This window comes from Amblyomma maculatum, chromosome 11, assembly GCF_055883805.1.
Source record: "Amblyomma maculatum isolate TAMU_Amacu chromosome 11, ASM5588380v1, whole genome shotgun sequence".
Lineage (NCBI taxonomy): Eukaryota > Metazoa > Arthropoda > Arachnida > Ixodida > Ixodidae > Amblyomma > Amblyomma maculatum.
This window is the reverse complement of record NC_139354.1, coordinates 38,555,452-38,576,169: the sequence shown is the minus strand read 5'-3', so window position 1 is coordinate 38,576,169 and position 20,718 is coordinate 38,555,452. Positions and strand designations below refer to the sequence as shown.

The 20,718-nt window shown below is 47.3% G+C and overlaps 1 protein-coding gene across 6 annotated transcripts in view; it reads right to left on the bottom strand.

Annotated features, from left to right (window-relative positions):
* MESR3 (misexpression suppressor of ras 3) overlaps window positions 1-20,718 on the bottom strand; it is a 208,136-nt gene that overhangs the window by 26,919 nt on the left and 160,499 nt on the right. The window contains exon 1 of one of the 6 annotated variants that reach the window (XM_084584481.1): window positions 5,341-5,531. The exons of 4 other annotated variants lie outside the window; for them this stretch is intronic. The gene's annotated coding sequence lies outside the window, so the exon portion shown is untranslated. One more of the 6 variants, XM_084584477.1, reaches the window with a different exon arrangement.

Sequence of the window (20,718 nt, the reverse complement as noted above, 5' to 3'; positions counted from 1 at the left end):
GGTCCGCACAGGATAGATGCTTACAGGCAGGGAGAATTCGGTCGGAGGCGGCAGGAGCTCGATGAGGTCAAGCACGCCACCTAATGGTCAGCGCGTTCAACATGCAACGAGCGGTGTCCGTGTGCCGCAACCAGGAAGATCCGACGGTCGAATATATTCGGGTCAATAAGAAACGACAGCCCAAATGATGTTCACCACGGATGCATGTATGGAAATAAGTTGGAAGCTTCTGCGCTTGTTTGCAGTGTCTCCAAGAAACTGCAAGAGGAAGGCAGGAATGTTCCTCCAGCCGGCATCCCCACCTTTCTTAGCGTTTAGGTTCTCCCCCTTTTTCCTTTAAGCCAGGAGTAAGTCGCTCAAGCGCTCGTGCCCTGGCTGGCATCTAAAGAAAGCCTGCATTACACTGCGCATGTCGAAGTCAGGACTATCGCTCGCCAGAACTGAGTTTATAGCTCCGCACATCCGACAACGCTAAAGAAGCAAACAGACTCGGTTGATTTGGTGGGAATGGGTTTAACGTCCCAAAGCGACTCAGGCTGTGATAGACGCCGTAGTAGAGGACTCCAGAAATTTCGATCACCTGGGGATCTTTAACATGTGCTGACATCACACGTAGTATACACGCGTGCGCCCTGCTTTTCGCCTCCACCGAAATGTAGCGGCCGCGAAGCCATCGAAGCGGAGAGCACACCCAACTGATGGAGAAATCGGTTAGCACTTCTCAGTGAAAGCTCCATGTACAGCCGATGCTTTTCGAAACAGTGAACTTACGCAGTTTCGCCTGTAAGGGTCTAGGAAGCACCCTATAAACAAGTTTTTAAAAATGCAGAATCAGTTCTACAAGTCTGAATACACCAAACAAGCCAGAAGCATTGGTGTTTTCGAGCTTATAATTTGGTCTGATATGGTAACCTTTTAGTTATAGTTAACCAAGAAAGGCCATAACAGGAGACTATACGTTCAGTGACGGAGAAATTGTGTGTGTATGTGTGTGTGTGTGTGTGGGGGGGGGGGGGGGGGGGGTTACTGCAGCCTTGAGTCGTATCCGACTTAAGCCTCCGGAGTCAGAGCAGTGGGGGGGGGGGGGGGGGGGGGGTTACTGCAGCCTTGAGTCGTATCAGACTTAAGCCTCCGGAGTCAGAGCAGTGGATCCTGTGGTCACTGACCCGTATTCAAACGTTGCAGGTCTCGTCTCCTCGACTCGGAAAGAGGAAACGAGAAAGCCGCTCAGAGATTCGCCGCGAACGCGAAGAACAAGGTGCCAACGCATGATGCAACAAAGCGACGTCTCGTCCGACCAAGCGCACAATAGCGCCTCGCGAAAATGTTACGTCGGAAGATGGCGTCAAGCAGCTCCGGAGCTCTCCTCCTCCTTCATATTTCGTGATCTTGACCGCGCAACTTTCACGCGAGGGTAAGCTTACGCAAAAACATGCTCCCTCTAAGTTCTCAACCCTCACTTCCTCTCCCCTATTCAAGGGGCGTGCGAGTCACGGAGTGGCGAGACACGATCCCTGTCACGGGGAAAACGTCTTCCTTTTTGGGGGCGCCCGTCTGCAGTATAAGTGCAGACGACAGGCACATAAGGCTGGTTAAAGAAAAACTCGTTGATCAGCTGGAGTGATGAGGTCTGCAAATAATATCGATCGTCGGTAAAACCTCACTGATGAGAGAATAAACCTGCGTCAATCATCTCCACGCGGAAGCTGAGAGGAGGAAAGCAGAGAGATGATGACCGATGGTCTACCAGAGTTTACGGCGTGCATACCGAAGAGAAAAAAACTGCAGAAAGCGGCAGAGAGGCTTGCGGGGAGACGAGATTATGAAGTTTGCCATTATATAGATCTGAACTAGGGGGAAGTTAGTGCGAAGGGCAATTTATATATCGCAATGGACGTACATTGAGAGTCAGCACCGAAGATAAAAGTATATCGGCACAGATGCGACACAACTCGTTTAAACGCGAGACAAATGAGCGTCCACTTCTCGAAAACACAAGGCCTGTAAGGACAGTTTATACGAGCGGTACATCTACAAACCAATTTAAACAAACTCTGCTCAGCCACTCCATGCACGACAATGCTTTCCATCAAATCCACGGTGGCCACGTCTGCAGACGGTCCGCAGCGCGTACACGCAGACGACGCGTGACTGCGCAGTGGACGAAATCCAAGCACGCCATCGCTATTCGACACAGACGACAACCAGTTTTGCAAGCGCTTATGTATACGCAAGACACATCTGCAGGGCATGACCGCAGACGCGGGTGCTCGACCAATCAAGGTGCGGCTACTACTACTGTACTGTCGTGGAGGTTGTCTGCCTCTTCGATAAGCATACACAGAGTAGGCGCCGGCACACGAGCACACTGCGAAGCCTTTCCGGACGTCGCTTCGCGTTTCATAACGGCCAGAGGCTCGGAGACATGACAGGCGCGTCACGAAGGCTTGCCGTGTATACATGCAGGAAGTGCGCATCCTGCCACCCTCTCCCCAGTGCCGTCTCCCGAGATGTGGACGCTAAACGTGTTTGCGTTGCGTAAGCTTTCTTGCTCGAAGGATTACTGATACCGAGCTCCGATTATCGAAGAAAAAACAGGCTGTGGCTCAAGCCGGCGCGCCTTGTTGTTAACTACCAACGGATGTTTACTGACAAAAATACGTAGAGAGGGAATGATGAGTGAGTGAGTGAGTGAGTGAGTGAGTGAGTGAGTGAGTGAGTGAGTGAGTGAGTGAGTGAGTGAGTGAGTGAGTGAGTGAGTGAGTGAGTGAGTGAGTGAGTGAGTGAGTGAGTGAGTGAGTGAGTGAGTGTGTGTGTGTGTCTGCGCGCGCGCGCGCGAGCTGATGCGTCGTAAAGTGCATGGAAGAGTTCAATCGCAAACGTGCCCTCAAACAAGTGCGGGGCACTGTATGGGGCCTACTAAACATTTAGCATGTCTTACGGGATAGTTAAGTGCAAAATATTATATATATTGAAAGGCGTACACAACTAATGTGCTGGAAGGCAAATCATAATTGAAAAATTTAAATAGTTTTGGTACTGCTGCAACAGTTGACGCGAGTCACCAGAGTAAGAGTTTGCATCCTCAAACGCAAGAATGAAAGAGAAAAAGAAATCTCTGTCACAGAAGCAAGGAAACTTAACCTCCATTAGAGAAGCCACAATTACAACCCAGCCTCTCAGAGTGAAAAAAAAAAAAAAATCTTCAATTTCTTTCGAGGACTGCGCGCACAGGCGGAGAACAATGAAAACGAAGTATTGCACGCGGATGTCCCAAGTTACAAAAGAGCTACGCTTTTCCGTACTCTGGAGAAAAAGAAACGGAACGTACCGCCGCGAAAACAGCAGGGGCTTTTCTTTTTTTCCTCCTTCCTTGCCGTCTGCGCGGTGCCGTCTGCAGACGGCACCGCGCACGGTAGCGGCAGACATTCGCAACACCTCACGCAAATGCTCGCTACAGTTACGGTGCGAGAGGAGAAAAGATGCGACTAAGTGAGAAAACAAGCGCGAGCCCCAGCGACCTCGCTTTGCGCCGCATTTCCTGAAAACGCGCGTACTGCACCGGTGCACGCGCGGCAGCTTCATTTCGCCTGCAACAGAAACCCGGAACAGGAACGAGGAGGAGTAGTCTCAAAACTAAGGTACTACGGCAGGAGCTCGCCTTTATTTCTTTTCCGTTTTTTCTCAAAACAGCGCCCGTAATACGTCACGCCCTGAGCACAGAGCTCACGCTCCAACCCGAACGGAGTGGGCAGCGCTGAACGTTGCGGCTGAGATGGGAACAGCCTTTGCGAGCACGAACGATGAAACGGTCGCAGGAGGTTTCTACTGTTTTCAGTGCAGGTCGTGAAAAAAAAAGAAAGAACGGTTTTCTTTTTACTTTTTTTTTTTCTGTTAGCGAAACGCTGCACTCTCACCAGGCTGACGAATACAGAAGGTGACGCTGAAACTGACCAGGCGGTGATATACGTGGTTCCGCCGAGAGATGTCGCTCAGGTAAATATCATTGCAGAATGCATAGATGTACGCACCGCGCAACAAGTGTTCAAAAATTGGCCACACTTGCGCACCACTGGAGTGGATATTGTGGAATGTATACTGGAAAGTTCACGGGAAAATTCGGTCCGCACATTCGAGACATTCTCAGAGAGAAGGCTGGGCAATGTAATTGAAGTGGAGAAAGAGCAGTGGACAGCTGGACTGAACAGCAGTACTTGAAATGAAGAGGGAAAAAGCTATTCGCTTTCTACACACGCTATGAAACCAACCAGGCGGTGCCTCTAAAAAAATATCGCGGTTAAAAATTGACACACATCGCACATTTCGGGATATCAAAGGTAAGGGCGGATTCGAATCGTCAGTAGGAGGCTACATGACCGAATCGTATACTGTGCGATGTCGGTGAACGTTAAACAACCTCAGGTGGTCGAAATTGTCGGGAACCCTCCACTACGGCGTCTCCGCATAACGTGGGGAGCTTGTGGACGTTAATCCTCATTGGTCATGTACCAATCATCATCGTTCCCAATCTTCTGCATTCATTAATATGCCTCTAATCTTCACATAGGTATACACGCTCACATACATACATACATACATACATACATACATACATACATACATACATACATACATACATACATACATACATACATACATACATACATACATACATACATACATACATACACACACACACACACACACATACATATATACATACATACATACATACATAGATACATACATACATACATACATACATTCTTTGCCAAAAGTAACCAGGCTGCATGTTTTGCTTATCGCTTGTATTCTAAAGCCAACATGGCTTCAAAGAGGATCACAACTTGTTAATAAGTGAGGGCAGGAGCTCTCCTTTACAAATTTGCACAGATTTACAGCTTCAGAAGTGGTACGAATTTTCCACTACCTGACCTAGAAGCGAAACCCGCAGCCTGATTACTTTTGGCAAAGACGGTACATACATACATACATACATACATACATACATACATACATACATACATACATACATACATACATACATACATACATACATACATACATACATACATACATACATACATACATACATACATACATACATACATACAAACGGGCAAGTCTATCATAGCCTGAGTGGCTTTAGGACGCTAAAACTCAAACCAACCAACATATACATACCAGCGTTTAGAGTAGCGTGAACGATGTGAGCGCTGAAGAGCGCACCGGCTTGCTCGCCCGAGGTCCCGACACTACACGACACTACACGACACTGCGCCGAGAAGCACAAGTAGGGGAACAAAGGATGCCCAGCCACAAACACGCGCACCAACTCACGGACGATCTCGTCTGGGTATCCCAGGAGTTGGGACGCTAGCGCCGGCTCTCCGTTGTCATGCCGCGGTACCACCGCGCCGAAAGAGTACAAGAGACGCCGCACTCGGATTACCAACACTGCCGGCGCCACCGACGGCGACGACGGGAGGGACTCGCCGACTACATCGGCGAACGGGCCAGTCAGACTGAGACGCGACCGCCGCTCGCCACAGTTGTGGGGGCAACGATCGGCGACAGCATGGAGCGGGCGAATGCTTACAATCACATTGGGGGGAGTCGCAGGCAAAAGCGTTTCCAAAACAGTGCTGAAGAGAGCGGGGGTTTCACTACGGTAACAAAAGGAGACGGTAGTGAACAAAAGTGAGGAGACATTTGCATAAAAGAGTTAGAAATACATTTAGGTGCAGCTCCTTGAAGTTCTTTCTCCACTGTCGGCGAATCGGAAATTGACGTAGAAAGCCGTAATATGACTTTAGTAACAAGTTTGCACCTATTATTTTAATGTGAAAGCATTACTTCGCTATGCTCACAGATTTCTGCCTGCAGACCACGTCCGCAGAACGTGTCCGCAGCAGTTGTGAGTAATCGAGAAGGGGTAGCGGTTAATGAGTGGTGTCAATTGATAGAGGGTGACGTAATTGTGTACGAAAAATAATTAGGCCAATAAGTTAACCAGGTAATTAATTAGAGGCAAAACACGCAAAATCGTGTCCGCAGCAGTTGTAATTGAGAAGCGGTAGAGGTTAATGAGTGGTGTCAATCGATAGAGGGTGACGTAATTGTGCCTAAAAACTAATTTGGTCGATAAGTTAATTAGGTAATTACAGGCAAAGATGTAAAAGTAAAGGCGAAAATGGTCTCGCTAGATAATGGCGTGGCGCCACATTTGAATGTATCATACTAAAATAGTTCATTAAATCAGTCAATTAAGGTGACGTCAAGGATGTGACGTCACGCAACCTGAAGTCGAGCCAAAAAAGGCCATAGGAAGGGATTGGCGAGTAATTTGAAAGTACCGATGACTAAAATGAGTAAACAAGAAGTGAAATTTATTGTGACGCTAAGGATGTCACGTGACGCAACCGGAAGTAGAGCCGAAAAAGGGCATAGGAAGGGATTGGCGCGCAATTTGAAAGTACCATAGACTAAAATGGGTAAAGAAGAAGTGAACTAAGCAACTAGAAGCAACCAGAAGCAGCCAACAGCAGCATCCGTGCTTTCGCATTACTCCAATGCAGATTCTGTAGTGCTCTTTATTTCTTTTGATCATCATATGGTAACAAAAGACCGCAGCAACGTTCTGCCGGTGAGTAAGTGATGCTGCGAAAGCATATGAGACCAATCGCGTTTTCAAAACACGATCCGGCAGTTGCTTCACCTAAGCGGCCGCAGCGAGATCTGTACACAACGAGACGCGCCGATGTTTGGCAACCAGCCGTCGCAGCGACGAGGTCATCAACCCCTGGAATATGTCCGCGCGTCACTTTTTTTTTTTAATTTATGTATTCCTGTACACTGCGGTATTTCTCGAGACCTCAGTAGGGTCTCGAGAAACACCGAAACACACAATTGGACATACAGAAAGGCAGGACAATATCGGTTAATTATTTCAAGTGCTCCTCAAATGATCTCAATGATTTCCTTCTACGTGACTGTGACGTCAGTGAGATTATTCCAGTCAACTATGGTTCGAGGGAAGGAAGGAATGAACTCGAGCTTACAGGTGTTATTGTTTTTTTTTCGTGTCGTCTCGTTTTGTAACCCGTCGAGAAAGTGAAAATACCAGATGTGTCACTATTGTATTGTCCTTTTATTAACTGAAAGAAGAACTACAGCCTACAAGTGCGATGACTCACTTATTAACAGGAAACCACATCGTTGAAGCAATTGCCTAACTGAACCGCGACCGTATTTGTTCAAGATAAACACTGCTGCTCTCCCTTGGATGCGTTCCAGTTTATCGATATTCGATGCGGTGAACGGGTCCCAAATTATGACGGGAGATTCAAGCGCTGTGCGGATTATGGTGTTGTGTGCGAGATATCGTACAGTTGGCGTAGCTGATTTTAAAGATCGTCCAAGAAAAAAAAAAAAAAAAAAACAATTTACGAGGGACGCTAAATTGCTGTCACCGTGTCGACGTGTTTTGTCGATGAAAAGTTATTAGTAATTTAGAGCCCGAGGTATTTGTAATGCATTACTTCTGAAAGAGTGATGCCGTCAGTGCGGTACGGGAACAACACTTGTTGGCAAATGCGGTGCTGCGAGCGAAACATCTTGACCGATCTCCAACTATTCTGGCGCAAACAATCTATCGCTCACTCAGAGCTGGTTGGGTGTTTTCTTTATTCTTTTTTTTTTTTTTTTTTCATCGGCCGGCCACTCACACAGGACACTGACATGCCAACGTTAGCAATGAACCTCTGGGCACCACAATTTCTGAGAGTTCCAGCAGCTGTCGCTAAGCTACTGCGGTGGTTTCTTCGCTTTCGATCTGCGTTCAACATCTAGTTTAACCTGGACAAGCACTGGACAAGAGGCACAACAGATGTGCACACACGAACAAGGCAGAACAGGGTTTGGCCCCGCTTGTCACCACCAGAGTGGTTGCTCGTGCCGTACTGATCACTTCACCACCCACCAGTATACAGCCACCAAGTCACCGAGCCTGGCGTCCAAGCCATCGACTCTTGACAGTGTGTGCCCATCGCCAGAGTGTCAATAGCTACCTATGCGCGAGTCGCCGACCCATACCCCTCATATGCAAGCAACGAAAGCATATCAGATAACGGTTACAAGCGCCTAGCAACCCCTAATCGCTAACCGACACGTCGCAAAATAAAATATACAAAAAAGCCGATTTTCTGCGGGGGTATATAATTATGGTCTATAGGTTTTACGTCACAAAGCCACCGACGTTGTGAGCGAAGCCGTAGTGGAGGGCTGAGGAATAATTTCGACCAATGTGGCTCTTTAACGTGCAGTGATACCTCACAGCACACGGGAACCTTTGCTTTTCGCCTCCGTCGAAAAGAGGCCGCCGCGGCAACATTTGATTCAGCATACTTGGGGCACACCATGCTGAGCGCCCAAACAGCTAATTACTGAGCTATCGTGGCGGGGCGTGGGTGTATTATAACCAGAGGTGGGCAACCTCATGAGGTTTCGACCTGATGAGGTCAACCTCAACCTCAAAATGACCTCAACCTCACGGAGTGAGGTGAGGTTGAGGTGAGGTCGGCAATACCTGAAATATTTTTGAGTGAGGTCAGCAAATGAGACCTCAACCTCATGCGTGAGTTTGAGGTTGAGTGAGGTCGTAACTTAGTGAGGTCGGCTTGTGAGGTCGAAATTATTGTTTCCCACAGCGATAAAATAGCCGGCAAAACACCTTTCATAATGCCTGTCGTGTACTCTTTTGGCTACCAACGCGCACGTAACTAACAGTTTGCGTCTGTGCGTTTGCGTTCGACACGAAAAAAAAGGGAGGGGGGTGGGGGGCGTAAAGTGCAGCGCGGCGAACGAGTGGGGTCGGACGACGGCTGCAGACTCGAAAGAAGGTGAAACAAGATCCCGCCACCATTCCGAGCGAATTTGGGAAGTAAAGAAAGTCTGCGCAAACTCGAAGGGTTTCCAGACCTACGTGGGTGTGTCGGCTTCTCGGAAAAAAAAAAAAGCTAGAATAGTAGAAAAGAGGGAAGCGCAAGATCCAGCAACCAAGGAATTGCTTGGTAAGGATGGCACGAGAGAGGAGGTTTCAGAGAGGCATATGGAAAGAACAAGGATTCAGAAGAGACGAGAGATAAATGGCTTGACGAGAAGTCACCCCACGAAGATTGTATTTTAGTAAATAAAATCTGCTTTTGCTACTGTATATGGTACGAGTTAAAACGAAAGAAACCAATAGGACGGTAGATCGTAGTTGTATCAGTGCAATCCACTCTTTTCTTTTATTATTATTTTTATTATATTATTATTATTATTATTATTATTATTATTATTATTATTATTATTATTATTATTATTATTATTATTATTATTATTAGTCACTAGACATTAAATTAACCCTTACATAAAAAGATAAATTTAATGTGCCCTTCTCGAAGAATAATTGAAGAACAGACATGTGACTTGAAGTCATTCCTTTCTCATACCCTACATGACCTTGCGCCTTTTTCATTTACATGTTTGTTTATCGAGAGCCTCCCTTCCGTTTTACAGCTTGCAGCTAGTGGCGGGCGCGCCTTTTGTTCGTAAGCTGGCTTCTGCTCTTTCGGTTCCGCAGCCGGTGTCCGATCTCAACTAGCGGACAAAGCGCGAACCCGGGAACCCCTCGGCATTTCTTGGAAAGTAAGCCACTGCAGATACGCGCGCCTCTGGGAGTTTGTGAGTTTTAGGTATTTTTAAGTGCGTTTCTGTCAACGGGGCCGAGAGTTACAAGGACAGTGACAGTGTGGGCGAGAGAGCGAGATGTGTGCGCGGTGCTCGAGCGTGTGAATGCGCGAGTGAAGATATGCGTCTCCTCTTCTCTTTAGCTTTTCAGTACACTTGCACCACCCCTATTTTTCCTCACTTCTTATGTTCGTTTTGTGTGGTCACTTACCAGTGCCCCCTCTCGCGTTCGTGCACCCGCGTTTACTCACAACCGGCCGCTTTTCTGCGGTACGGCCAATCGTCACCCTTCCCCCCCCCCCCTCCTCCGCCTAAGAAAAAAAAAGACAAAAAAAGCAGAAGAGACAATTCCTCTCGCAACATTCTTTTCTTTTCTTTTTCTTTTTTTCTTCTTCTTTAGCTTTTGGTTGTGCGCTATACCTCCGACTGGCGTATTCCTGTTGGTTTAAAGAAATATAAAGACAGGCCCTTCTCGCTTCTCGGAACACCGCGGCGGCTGCGCGGACTTCTGTCGCTTGTCGGCCATGCAGCCATCTCATCGTTTCGCAGGAGGGACACGCTAGTCAGTGTTCAAACTCTGCTCTACCTCCGTGTAGACGCGTTGCCACCCTGCTCACCACCCGCTAGTCTTCCTCTCTTGACTGATGTTATGCAGTCGAAGAAAAACGAAACAACTCCCGTAACATGGGTTAAGTGTTCGCGCTTCATTCTCCCAGTGGGCGTGGTTCTCTCGTCGCGACTAGAAGATGGTGTCTCAGCCCCACATTCTCATCGACACCAATCGTTCCTGGAACGTCTGCTTGGAAGTCGCCCTCAAACGGCGTCGGTGAGCCACCCGAAATCGTCAAAAAAAAAAAAAAAAAGGCAGCATCTAAAGAACATGCTGTGTTCTTCGCCATTTACCGTGGCCGTCTTTTTCAAGCGAAGACACGCAGCCATGCCGTGGTCGGCGACTTGCTGTAATTTATGACTGAAGTTTCCGCCCTTTCCAGCTGAGGTCTGCCCTTCTTCGAGGTCTTTGGCATTGTTGCGTTTGGCGTCGAGGGTGCATGACAGGGTTGCGGTTATGGCAGGTGTGGTTATGGCAGATATAGCGAAACAATCTAAATATACCGACGGTGATGTGCGCGCGTGCAGTTGTCGAATTGAAAAAGACATCTAAGGCCAGTTCCGTTACAATAGCCATGCAAAAGAAACGAAAAACACTGTAAACTTGGAATGCCTTCACTGCGACAAGTAACTGTGCGGACAAGGAAACCAGCTTTTGAGCTTCTCTCGGCATCTCAAGGTAATGTGCGCATTATCCCTAATCCAACGTATTATTTCTTTAACTTACATCAATGATAAAAGGAATGTTTTGGGGCTGCAAATTCACTGCTAGTTATTATAAGTAGAAGGGAGGGTAATCTTTCCAATAATTTGTCACGGCGTTTGTTCTATACAGCACAACCCACTCGTCAGGATTATCCAAAGTAGCGCAATGTCAAAAGTCAAGCACGCTTTACTTTTTCGTAACTAATCGTCTCTGCATTAGGCAACATTTTGTTCTGTCGGCCTCTTGTGATAAGTCTCACGTCAGAAGTCCATTTGATAAAAGAATGTTATGGTACTACAACTTTCATATATACGTAAGTGGTCGATCTACTCTTTTTTGTGTAACAGAGACGTAACACTGAAAAAACATTAGATTGCTTGTGATTTTGTCATCCGATTCGATTTCAAATCGCAGGATAATGTTTTCACCAAGAAATTATGACTTGCTTGTCATGAGGAAACACTATTTGACGGTCACAGATATGTGCGACGTTTCACTGCAGACCTTCGGGAGTTCGCATCCAGCAGCACCAAGGACACATAAGCATTACAGCAGGAATTAGGTCAAAAGTCACCATATCAAAACAAATAAAAATAAAATTTGAAGAGTTGAAACTGACCAATTATACTGCCGTTATTAGGTCAGCCTGCTATGAATCAGTAGCCCCGCTGGCAAATGTTCATTTAAATTTGTTTACTTTACAAGTAACCCTCATCACATTCAATGTTGTTTAAAATTTATGTCGTCATTCTGGCGTGTCACCGCACAGGACTTGTGCCATGACGTTTTATAGTTAGTGTTCTCAAGTGAAAAACCTTTTTTTTTTTTTTCTTTTTTTTTTTTTTTTGAGGTCGAGCGACCGACCTCAAACTCACAGTTTGAGTTTGAGGTGAGGTTGAGTGAGGTCGGTGGTGGCATCAGAAATATTGAGGTGAGGTCACCTGGTCAAACCTCAACCTCAAAGCGTGAGGTTGAGGTTGAGTGAGGTCAGGAAATTTTTATTGAGGTTGAGGTGAGGTTGCACTTTTTGAGGTCAAATGCCCACCTCTGATTATAACTGTCACCCGAATAGAGGCAGCAAGAGAAGGAGGAGAAGTTGAGTTCTGCACTTCCAAAGCAACTGTGAACTGCGTACACGCCTCCAAAAATGTCACAGTAACTGACGTTCAAGACGATTCCATCCCCTGCCAGTACAACGGAACAAATAATACAATTATTTAACGCTTGGCAAAGATGATTATACTTCCGTTACCTTACCCTCTGCAGCTAATGATATAGGTTAACTTCCGAGTGTTACTCTTTCCATATAACATCAGACATCTTGGACACCCCCTAGCGGACACACTAACCATCCTTGCGGATTGAGCATTATGGATTTTTACAAATACGAGATTTTTGACGGAAATATGTTTTAAACTACAACCTAGTATTTTGCGATCAGGGACGGAAATCACAGACGTTTGTTCACCTTAAACCGAAAGTGACACGCAGGGCTTCACGGGGTTCCTTCTATTACATTACAAATTAAATTAAAATTGATATTAAAAAGTCCTTCAAAAATTACCGGTGAATCCTCCCACCCTTATTTTGTATGCCTTTCTATTGGCTGGAGAAGCTGATTCTGTGGATATACGCGGGCAAATTGAGTGCGCAGCTCCGCTCCAGCTCAGCGCAGATCCGCGACTCCGTTCCAACCGCTCTGTTCCCATGGTCGGCACAATGGAGCACGCGTTCTCGCACCTACGGCTGCGCCTGAAACCAGATAGGGGCGAGACAACGGACGAGGCAGTGGCGGCAACACAACGACACGTGCGCAAAAACAAAGAAAGGAGTGCCACCGGTCTCTACAGTATACGACACTTCCGGAAAACAGACCCCCGCTCCCCCCTGTCTGGCGGACGGCGACGCGCCGGACGACCGCCACTCCGAAGGATGCTGCGCTATAGTTCGATACCCATGGGTGTGGTGCCGGCATTCGTGTTTGTTGAATGCAAAGTGCGGTGCGATTTTTCCGCCAGGAAGCTTCGTATTGGAGGGCTTCGGATTGGTCTCGGTACGCTGCGAGGTTTTAACGCGTGCTCATATCGCAGAAGTACGCGCGGCTGTTTAGCTCGCCATCTCCATCGAAACGACAGCAGAACGCCGCAAGCATCCACCTACCACGACGAGTTAAGATCGCACAGCCGTTAACAGCCAGCGTAGAAATAGGAGTGAACACTCTTGAGATAAAGATCTGTTGTATAGAAGAAACACCGTGGCGTCCTAGAATATTCGCGGATCTCTGAGGCCATCTTACGTTTGTACAAAACTAGTAGCGACGAAGCATGACAGCGCATTCTGGCGAAATGCTGCGATTATGACGGTGTCAGCACCACACACCAAGACGTTATGCTTGCCAATTACGACGCATGCGCTGTAGCCTGCGAAGCGCTCCGGCTAGACGCACGAGTCCTAGCTTGGCCGGTGGCTGCGAGAGTGCAGCGCGCGCTGTAGTTGCTAACGTATTCAACATTTCTACCTAGTCGAGAAGCTTCTCTCTCTCTCTCTCTCTCTCTCTCTCTCTCTCTCTCTCTCTCTCTCTCTCCGGTTTGGTTTGGTTTGGTTTCATGGGGTTTTATGTCCCAAAGGCTATGGCAGACGCCATAGTTGAGGACTTCGGAAATTTCGACCAGCTGGGGCTCGTCAATGCGCACTGGGCATATAGTACAGCACATAGACGCCACTCCGTTTCGTATCCATCGAAATGCAGCCGCCTGCGGTCGGGTTAGCTTGAATGTGGAGTGGAATCTGCTAGTGCGCGCTGCACGACGGGATTGCTCCGCCGTCGACCTCCACGGTGGCACACACTTTTACCGAGCTCGTCCAAGCCAGAACGTGCTGCAATGCACGAGTGGCGGCCAGCAAAACCTGTGGCAGCGCACGAGTGCACAGTGAGTGCCGTCAGCCGAAGACACCATTATACAAATTGGACAGACGGCGCCCACTCCGCGCCCTCCCCGCGTTTTAAGCTGACAGTGATGCGACACGTTTTTGTTCGGCGCTGACCCGGTGGAAACCAAATCACCGGTCGCCGAACGAGGTCGCGATAACCATCCGCGATAACCACGCTCGCTCAATGCTCTCGCGTACGGCTGACATCAGCTGTGTGACGAAACGAAAGCACAAGAGCCAACGGAGTCAAAAGCTCTCTTTGCCCGCTAGCTGTCGGTTCAGAGATGCGCAGACTAAAGTCCCTTGATAATTTGAAAGTAGCGACACTCTCCTCCGCGCCGCGCTTTCCTCCTCGATTCTCCTCGCGCGGCGGCGGCGAGCGCTGCGCACGACACGCTTTTTCCCCCTGACGCCCGCCGGCCGGCCGCAGCAGTGAGTGAAGCGCGAGCTTTTGGGCCAGGTCTGCGCTCCAGGAGTGCACAAAATTTTTGAAAAATTGCGAGAAAAGCATTGAGAATGCCGATAGTAAAGTTCATGAATTGATTGGTTTCTTCTTAGAACTGTTTGAATGGGGAATACTGATAAACAAAGCTTTCAGGCGAGTTCTGTGCTACAGACACTTTTTAAGTCTCATGATAAGGTTTTACTTTGTGCACTTAATCTAGTACTGCCTCTGACTTTGTGTTTGTTTTTTTTAGAGCGTGAAATCTGTCACCGTGGTAAAACTTCAGAAAACGATCCAGGCTGGTGCTTTGAACTTCAAGATTAGAGAAGGTCAAAGCAGGACTTAGTCTATTTCGCTACTGTCAAGCTATCTCTCTAAGCATAGTATATGTCACGTGATCAACCATGAGATTGGATTATTGGTTAATTGTACATGTATTTCAATCAATTACTGGGCCTAATTAATTGATATTTAGTAAATTGCAATTAAAATCTAAATTTTAGCTGCAACACAGAACCGTATACCATTGGAAAGCTTAGGCCAAGCGTAATGGCACTGTGCTAGTTAAAGATCTGCGATAATCTGCGTTCATTAGTTAATTTTGTATAAAATCAAATTTTGAGCTGTTCCTTGCTGCTTCGAGGCAAGGAACAGGTTTGCCACGGCAGTCTTGATATGATGCTGATGGAGGAATTAAATAATTTTACGAGTACGTGGCCCCTCACTGACTTCGCGTGTGGTTAAAAGACAGCAGGGTACACTGGGAGAAGTGGTGGGCCCTATTGCCGATACACTGAAGTTCTGGGGCAAGCATGCTGTGGTCTCATGCGCTGTGTAAAAGAGCTTGATTTCATTGAACGCAACAATCAAATAAAAAAATTACAAGGTGCACATAGGTCTTCAACGTGCGGAAATGAGAAAGCATATAACTGCCAATTCATTAACTATCGCTATCCTATCTATCACTATATCTACTAATGCCAGAGACCTATCGTAACTGTCACTATCCGCAACGAACACTATCACCTCACTATCCGGGCCTATTATTATAATTTACTATTATTATCCGTAACAGTCACCATCATTACTTATCACTATTCATAACCATCACTATTTAATCTGATGCCGTCCCATGACCCATTGATATACTTCAATTTTCATTGACTTACGTTGTCAGTCATATCTCTATTATCTCATAATATCTGACGAGACAACTATACATTGACTTTTAATTCTTATACTTTCTTGTTTTCTCATAAATGGAGGTGGGAAAAGAGCAAGCCACAGAAATAACTGACTAATATCAGCGCGAGGTTCATGTCTCTGTCGAGGAGGCTTCCTTTACTTCAGGACAGGTCGGTGAGAGAAAATTGATGGAACTGCGTTTGGTCTGTTCTTTTTTTCGAGTTCGTGTAATATTGGCGGCTCAAACTGGTCTTCAGTGAAATGTAGCTAGAACATAGAGCGATGAGATAATTACTCAGGCTAGGTGAAAAAAAGAATCTTGCATACAATTGAAATGAGTAATATGTTACAGTGTTAAGAATTGTTGCTCGCAAAATGTTCCCCTATTTTTACATAATAACTATAATCATTATTGATTGTTTAAGTTTCGTAAATACAGAAAATTGATGCAATGATTCCGGCTGATTTGACATCGATGGGATAACTTTTCTCGCAATAAATGAATACGCGGAATCGCGCTTTTAGAGCTCCAGCTTTCAAAGCGAAGGTAGCCTGCCAACGCCTAGTAGTCATGGTCGAAGTGAAGCGTGTGTGATCATATGAACACCTCCTGCACATTGGCCGTATCCCTGATAAAACGAACGCATATTTTTTAACCCACGCGTGCGTCGAAGCATATGGCAAGACACATTCAAGAATTGAAAAAAAAAATGCCATACGACCTAACTAGTGCAGATTACCCGCAATACCTCGGGTTTACTTGCCAAAGCAGGGCCAGCATTCATTGCTCCCGAGTAACCGACGCACACTACAAGTAAAAGCTGGAAAGGCTAGCTCCTCTACAAGCCCGAATTTTGATTTTTAGTGAAGGAGGCCAGGGATCCTAGCATAATCGCGACAAATGCAATCGAGAGACTGTAATTTTCCAGTTATTTCTGACAGCAAAAAGCAGATTATAGCGCCCTGTTTCTGACTGTACAGAAGTCGAAGCGTGTTGAATGATGGAGCCTTGGAGCCTCGCAGAATATTCAGCATGCTGCAGAGGACAACCTTATTTTTATACAATGAACATGCTGCCGCCGCAAAAATATTGAGCAGCAAGCAGGAATAAAAAACGCAGCGTCAGGTGACGCGTTATTACGGGGAGTGAGAAAGGCACTCGACGTCGCAAACAACTCTGTTGTTTCTAGGAATAAACGTCTTTCGACTAATCTTGTGAATCCATTGACTCGTGCGCAAGCCGTCACGCTTGCCTTGAGATATCATGAATACCGCATAACCATCTTCAGGTCGCTTGCTGCAGTTGTACGCGCAACAGCACGGCATAGAGCTTGCACGCTGCAATAAAAGCACAGCGCGCAATATTCGCTCGCCGAGACTAGGGGAAAAATGGCGCGAAGGAAAAAGAAAACACAAGGAAAACGTCGGACGCGCGTCGGTTTCCAATGGCAACGGCAGGGAGACCAATCGTCGCTCAGGAAATCGGGCGGAGAGCCGGCCTTCAGCGAAGGGGCGCGCAAGGGGCGAGGAGGAGGCGAGGAGGTAGCGCGGCGGCGGCAAAGTTCAATCGTTGGCGTAACTTTCTAAGTATCAAGGGGCTTTAGCGCAGACGCGCGAAGTTCAGTACCTTGCTGCGGGAGAGCTTAGATCCTTCCTGTAGAACTGCCACACCAAATCGAACTGTTTGGAAGTTAATTTCGGCATTTCGGTTAATTTAGAAATCAGTGCATTTTCCACACCACCACCGCAGCACACGTCCACAACTCAAGTGCGACAAAGAAGACATCCTAGCTGACGTCATGTCTGTTTGTTGTTTTTTTTTTTAATGTAGTTCCTATACTAGCAAAGCTAAAACGGCGGTGTTCATTCTCCTACTTTGCTTGACATTCATGTTGCTTAATTGCCATTTACCGTGATTAATTGTTATGCAACCGTGAGCATGTTCACCAGCGCTAGCCCCCTCCAAAACGGCGGACGCAGTATACGTCGTGTACGCGTAACTGCGAGTGTCACGTAGAAAGGGATCGAACAGGGAGGACTGATGAAGCTGTGTGACAAACACGCTACCAATGGCTCAAGACTCAGAACCAAGACCTTCGCCGAGCTATCGAGCAAAAAAAAAAAAAAAAAAAAAAAAAAAAAAAAAAAAAAAAGGTAGGGAAAAGTAACTGTTTTTTTTTTTTTACTTGCGCCGCTGACGATAAATTAATACTTTAATCATAACACGGCTTAAGCATCAAACCAACGAAAGAAGTCGAGGCATTTAAACCAAGAAATGCACAGATGAATGCTTTTATATTTGTTGGCAGTATCGATCAGAGTTCTGTAATCATTTGTATACCTGACATATATAATCGATTAGAAAGTTGAAATATAAATCCGGCCGGCGTTATCTCACCAAGTAGCGCTGCTTACGCCGAAGCAATCCGGGTCACCTTTCCGCCAGACCACCTGGGAGGCGAGATCGATATAAACGATACCGATGGCATCAGAGCAATATGCATGCGACCATGGCTGATAGGCATGGCGCTGATAACGTGAGATATTGTGAGGCCGCTGCACACTAGATCAATACTGCGCCACAGCATTTAATACGCGGAGCTAATTGCGCGTACAGGATCGTCGGCTATAAGCGATTAGCCCCACACGCTTGGGCCCGAAGGACGCGAGGTGCCAGGGGGGCGCACTCTTTGTGATGTCCGTTCTATTGCTCTTTCGTGGCCGTAAACGAGTAGCTCCAAGCATTAATATGTACGGCACAGTCGGCGAGCAGGCGCGTGTGCGCAGTCGTAGCTGGCGTGCTATAGACGTGTTGCAGTCACGTGACTGCAGACACGAGAGTCATTTTGGGGCGCGAAAGCGGTGCGCGCGTGACCCACGAGGTGGGAATTAACGCTCGTTTCCACGGTCGCTTATGACGGACATCTTTTTTTTTCTTTATTGCCTAATTTATTAACAGATTTTACACATATAGAACATCACACACATACACACACACAGAGAGTGAATATTACGCGACAAATACACTACATGGGTTAAAACCACGCGATTTGGGCTGCGTGAGCCATTACAAATCAGTCATTTGCAGCAACACTTCCATTCTGGGAAGCCACTCAGGCACTTCGTCTTGTGTCTTGAGAACTTCAATAACACTCGCAACGGCTTCGAGAAAATACTGCCGTATTTTCCTCGCATCAAAGTCTGCATGCCTGAAAGCCATTCTGGATCGCCAGATACTGTGCAGGCCCAATAACATGATCATGTCCAGCGGTAGGCCATCATCATCTTCAATCGATAAAAATCGAACTCCGAATGCATCCACGGGTAGGTCTTTATTTAACTGTTCGTTGTAGAATGTCCCAGAATGTCAGTCCTGAACTGCCAGTACGCGTATTGAATGTAGGCGGTGATGAGAGGACCCGTTGGACGGATTCGGTGCTGTCAAGTTAGGGTTCAACATTCCAAAGCAACATCGGGTGTGAAGACTACGTAGCGGAGGGCTCTGGACAATTCGATACCATTAAGAGATCTTTAATGTGAGCTAACATCACCCAAATTTAGTGCACTGGCGCCTTTGGACCAATAACAGTGATCGGCCAATGCCACTTATTCAATCATGAGAGGTTGATAAAAAGCATATAAAATGAAGAAAATGTTGAAAACAAAAAAGGTTCGTACTTCTTCGTCGACGAAGTGATCCTGACCACATCTCGCGTGTTTCAAGCAAACATATTGTTGATGGATGCACCTGTAGGTACAGGTGGAAGCATTAATAAAGGAATTATTCATTATTCGCATGCAGTCAGCTATTGCTTCGCAAGTATAAGTAGCGCTCCATTTAAATCTTCCTCGGCTACCCCGCCGGGGTGGCGCAGTTCTGCCTTTGCCATAGAACTGCGCCACCCCGGCGAGGTAGCTGAGGAAGATATAAATGGAGCGCTACTTATACTTGCGACTTTGATGGATCTAAAGGAATTTTAGAACGACGAAGCTAGCCCCTGGCAGGCTTATTATAACAATATCTTGTGTGTGTTTGTGTTGCCTTGTAAAAGTCAGGCAATACAGAAAAAAAGCCGGGGTGGCGCAGTGGTTACGGCGCTCGACTACTGTTCCCAAGGACGCGGGATCGAATCCCGGCCTCGGCGGCCGCCTTTCGATGCAGGCGAAAAGCAAGGTGCCCGTATGCTGTACGATGTCAGTGCACGTTAAAGAACCCCAGGTGGTCGAAATTTCCGGAGTCCTCCACTACGGCGTCTCTCATAGCCTGAGTCGCTTTGGGACGTTAAACTCCACAAACCAACCAAATCTTCCTCGGCTGTGTTTTTTTTTTTTATTTTCGGTCTCATGCTACGCCAATACTTTCCGAAATTGGCTGACGAAGCGCGCATTAAAGCACTTTTTCGACGTCGCACAAAGTGATTTCCTGTCATAGTTTGGGGCCGGTGCATAAATGCGCGCGCAAGCATGTGCACGCTCACAATAGAGAGATTTAGCACACCGTGATCCGCTACCGTGATCCGCCATCGCGCGTTTCACTGCGCATGTCCAGATCAGTTTGATGCCGATAGATGGCGCCACATACTGGATGTCTGCACATAGACCTGCCGCGTCGGGGCCAATCAGCTTGTACGCTCCGCCCCGCCCACGAGCGGTAGAGGGTCACGGTGGCGGATCACGGTAAGCTAAATCTCTCTAATCATGCAAACCATTCGAGTAGAGCACCAGCGGGTAAAGGACGGCGGTGAATTTTCATGTCGGCTCCTAGACGTCACTGGACGCCGTAAAAAGGGTCACTTTACGACAACACCAGCCAAATCCGGCCTCTGCGACTCGTCGCCTGTGTGTATACACATTAGAGGTGTCCGCCGTCGGCGACGCGCACGTAAGCTGAAAAGTATGGGGCCGGCCCTGCTCCCTAATCGCATTTCATTCCGTACAATATACATGCGAGGCAGGCGCAGGGTATGCACACATTGCAAGAAAGTGCAACAGAGGCCGCACGCTGGACGCATGCGAAAAACGCAGCCTAGGGCGACGACTGCACGCACGAGGTCGGCGTACCGCGTGGAACTCGTGTTAAGGTTGCCCGCGGGCATCGCCCCACCCCTAT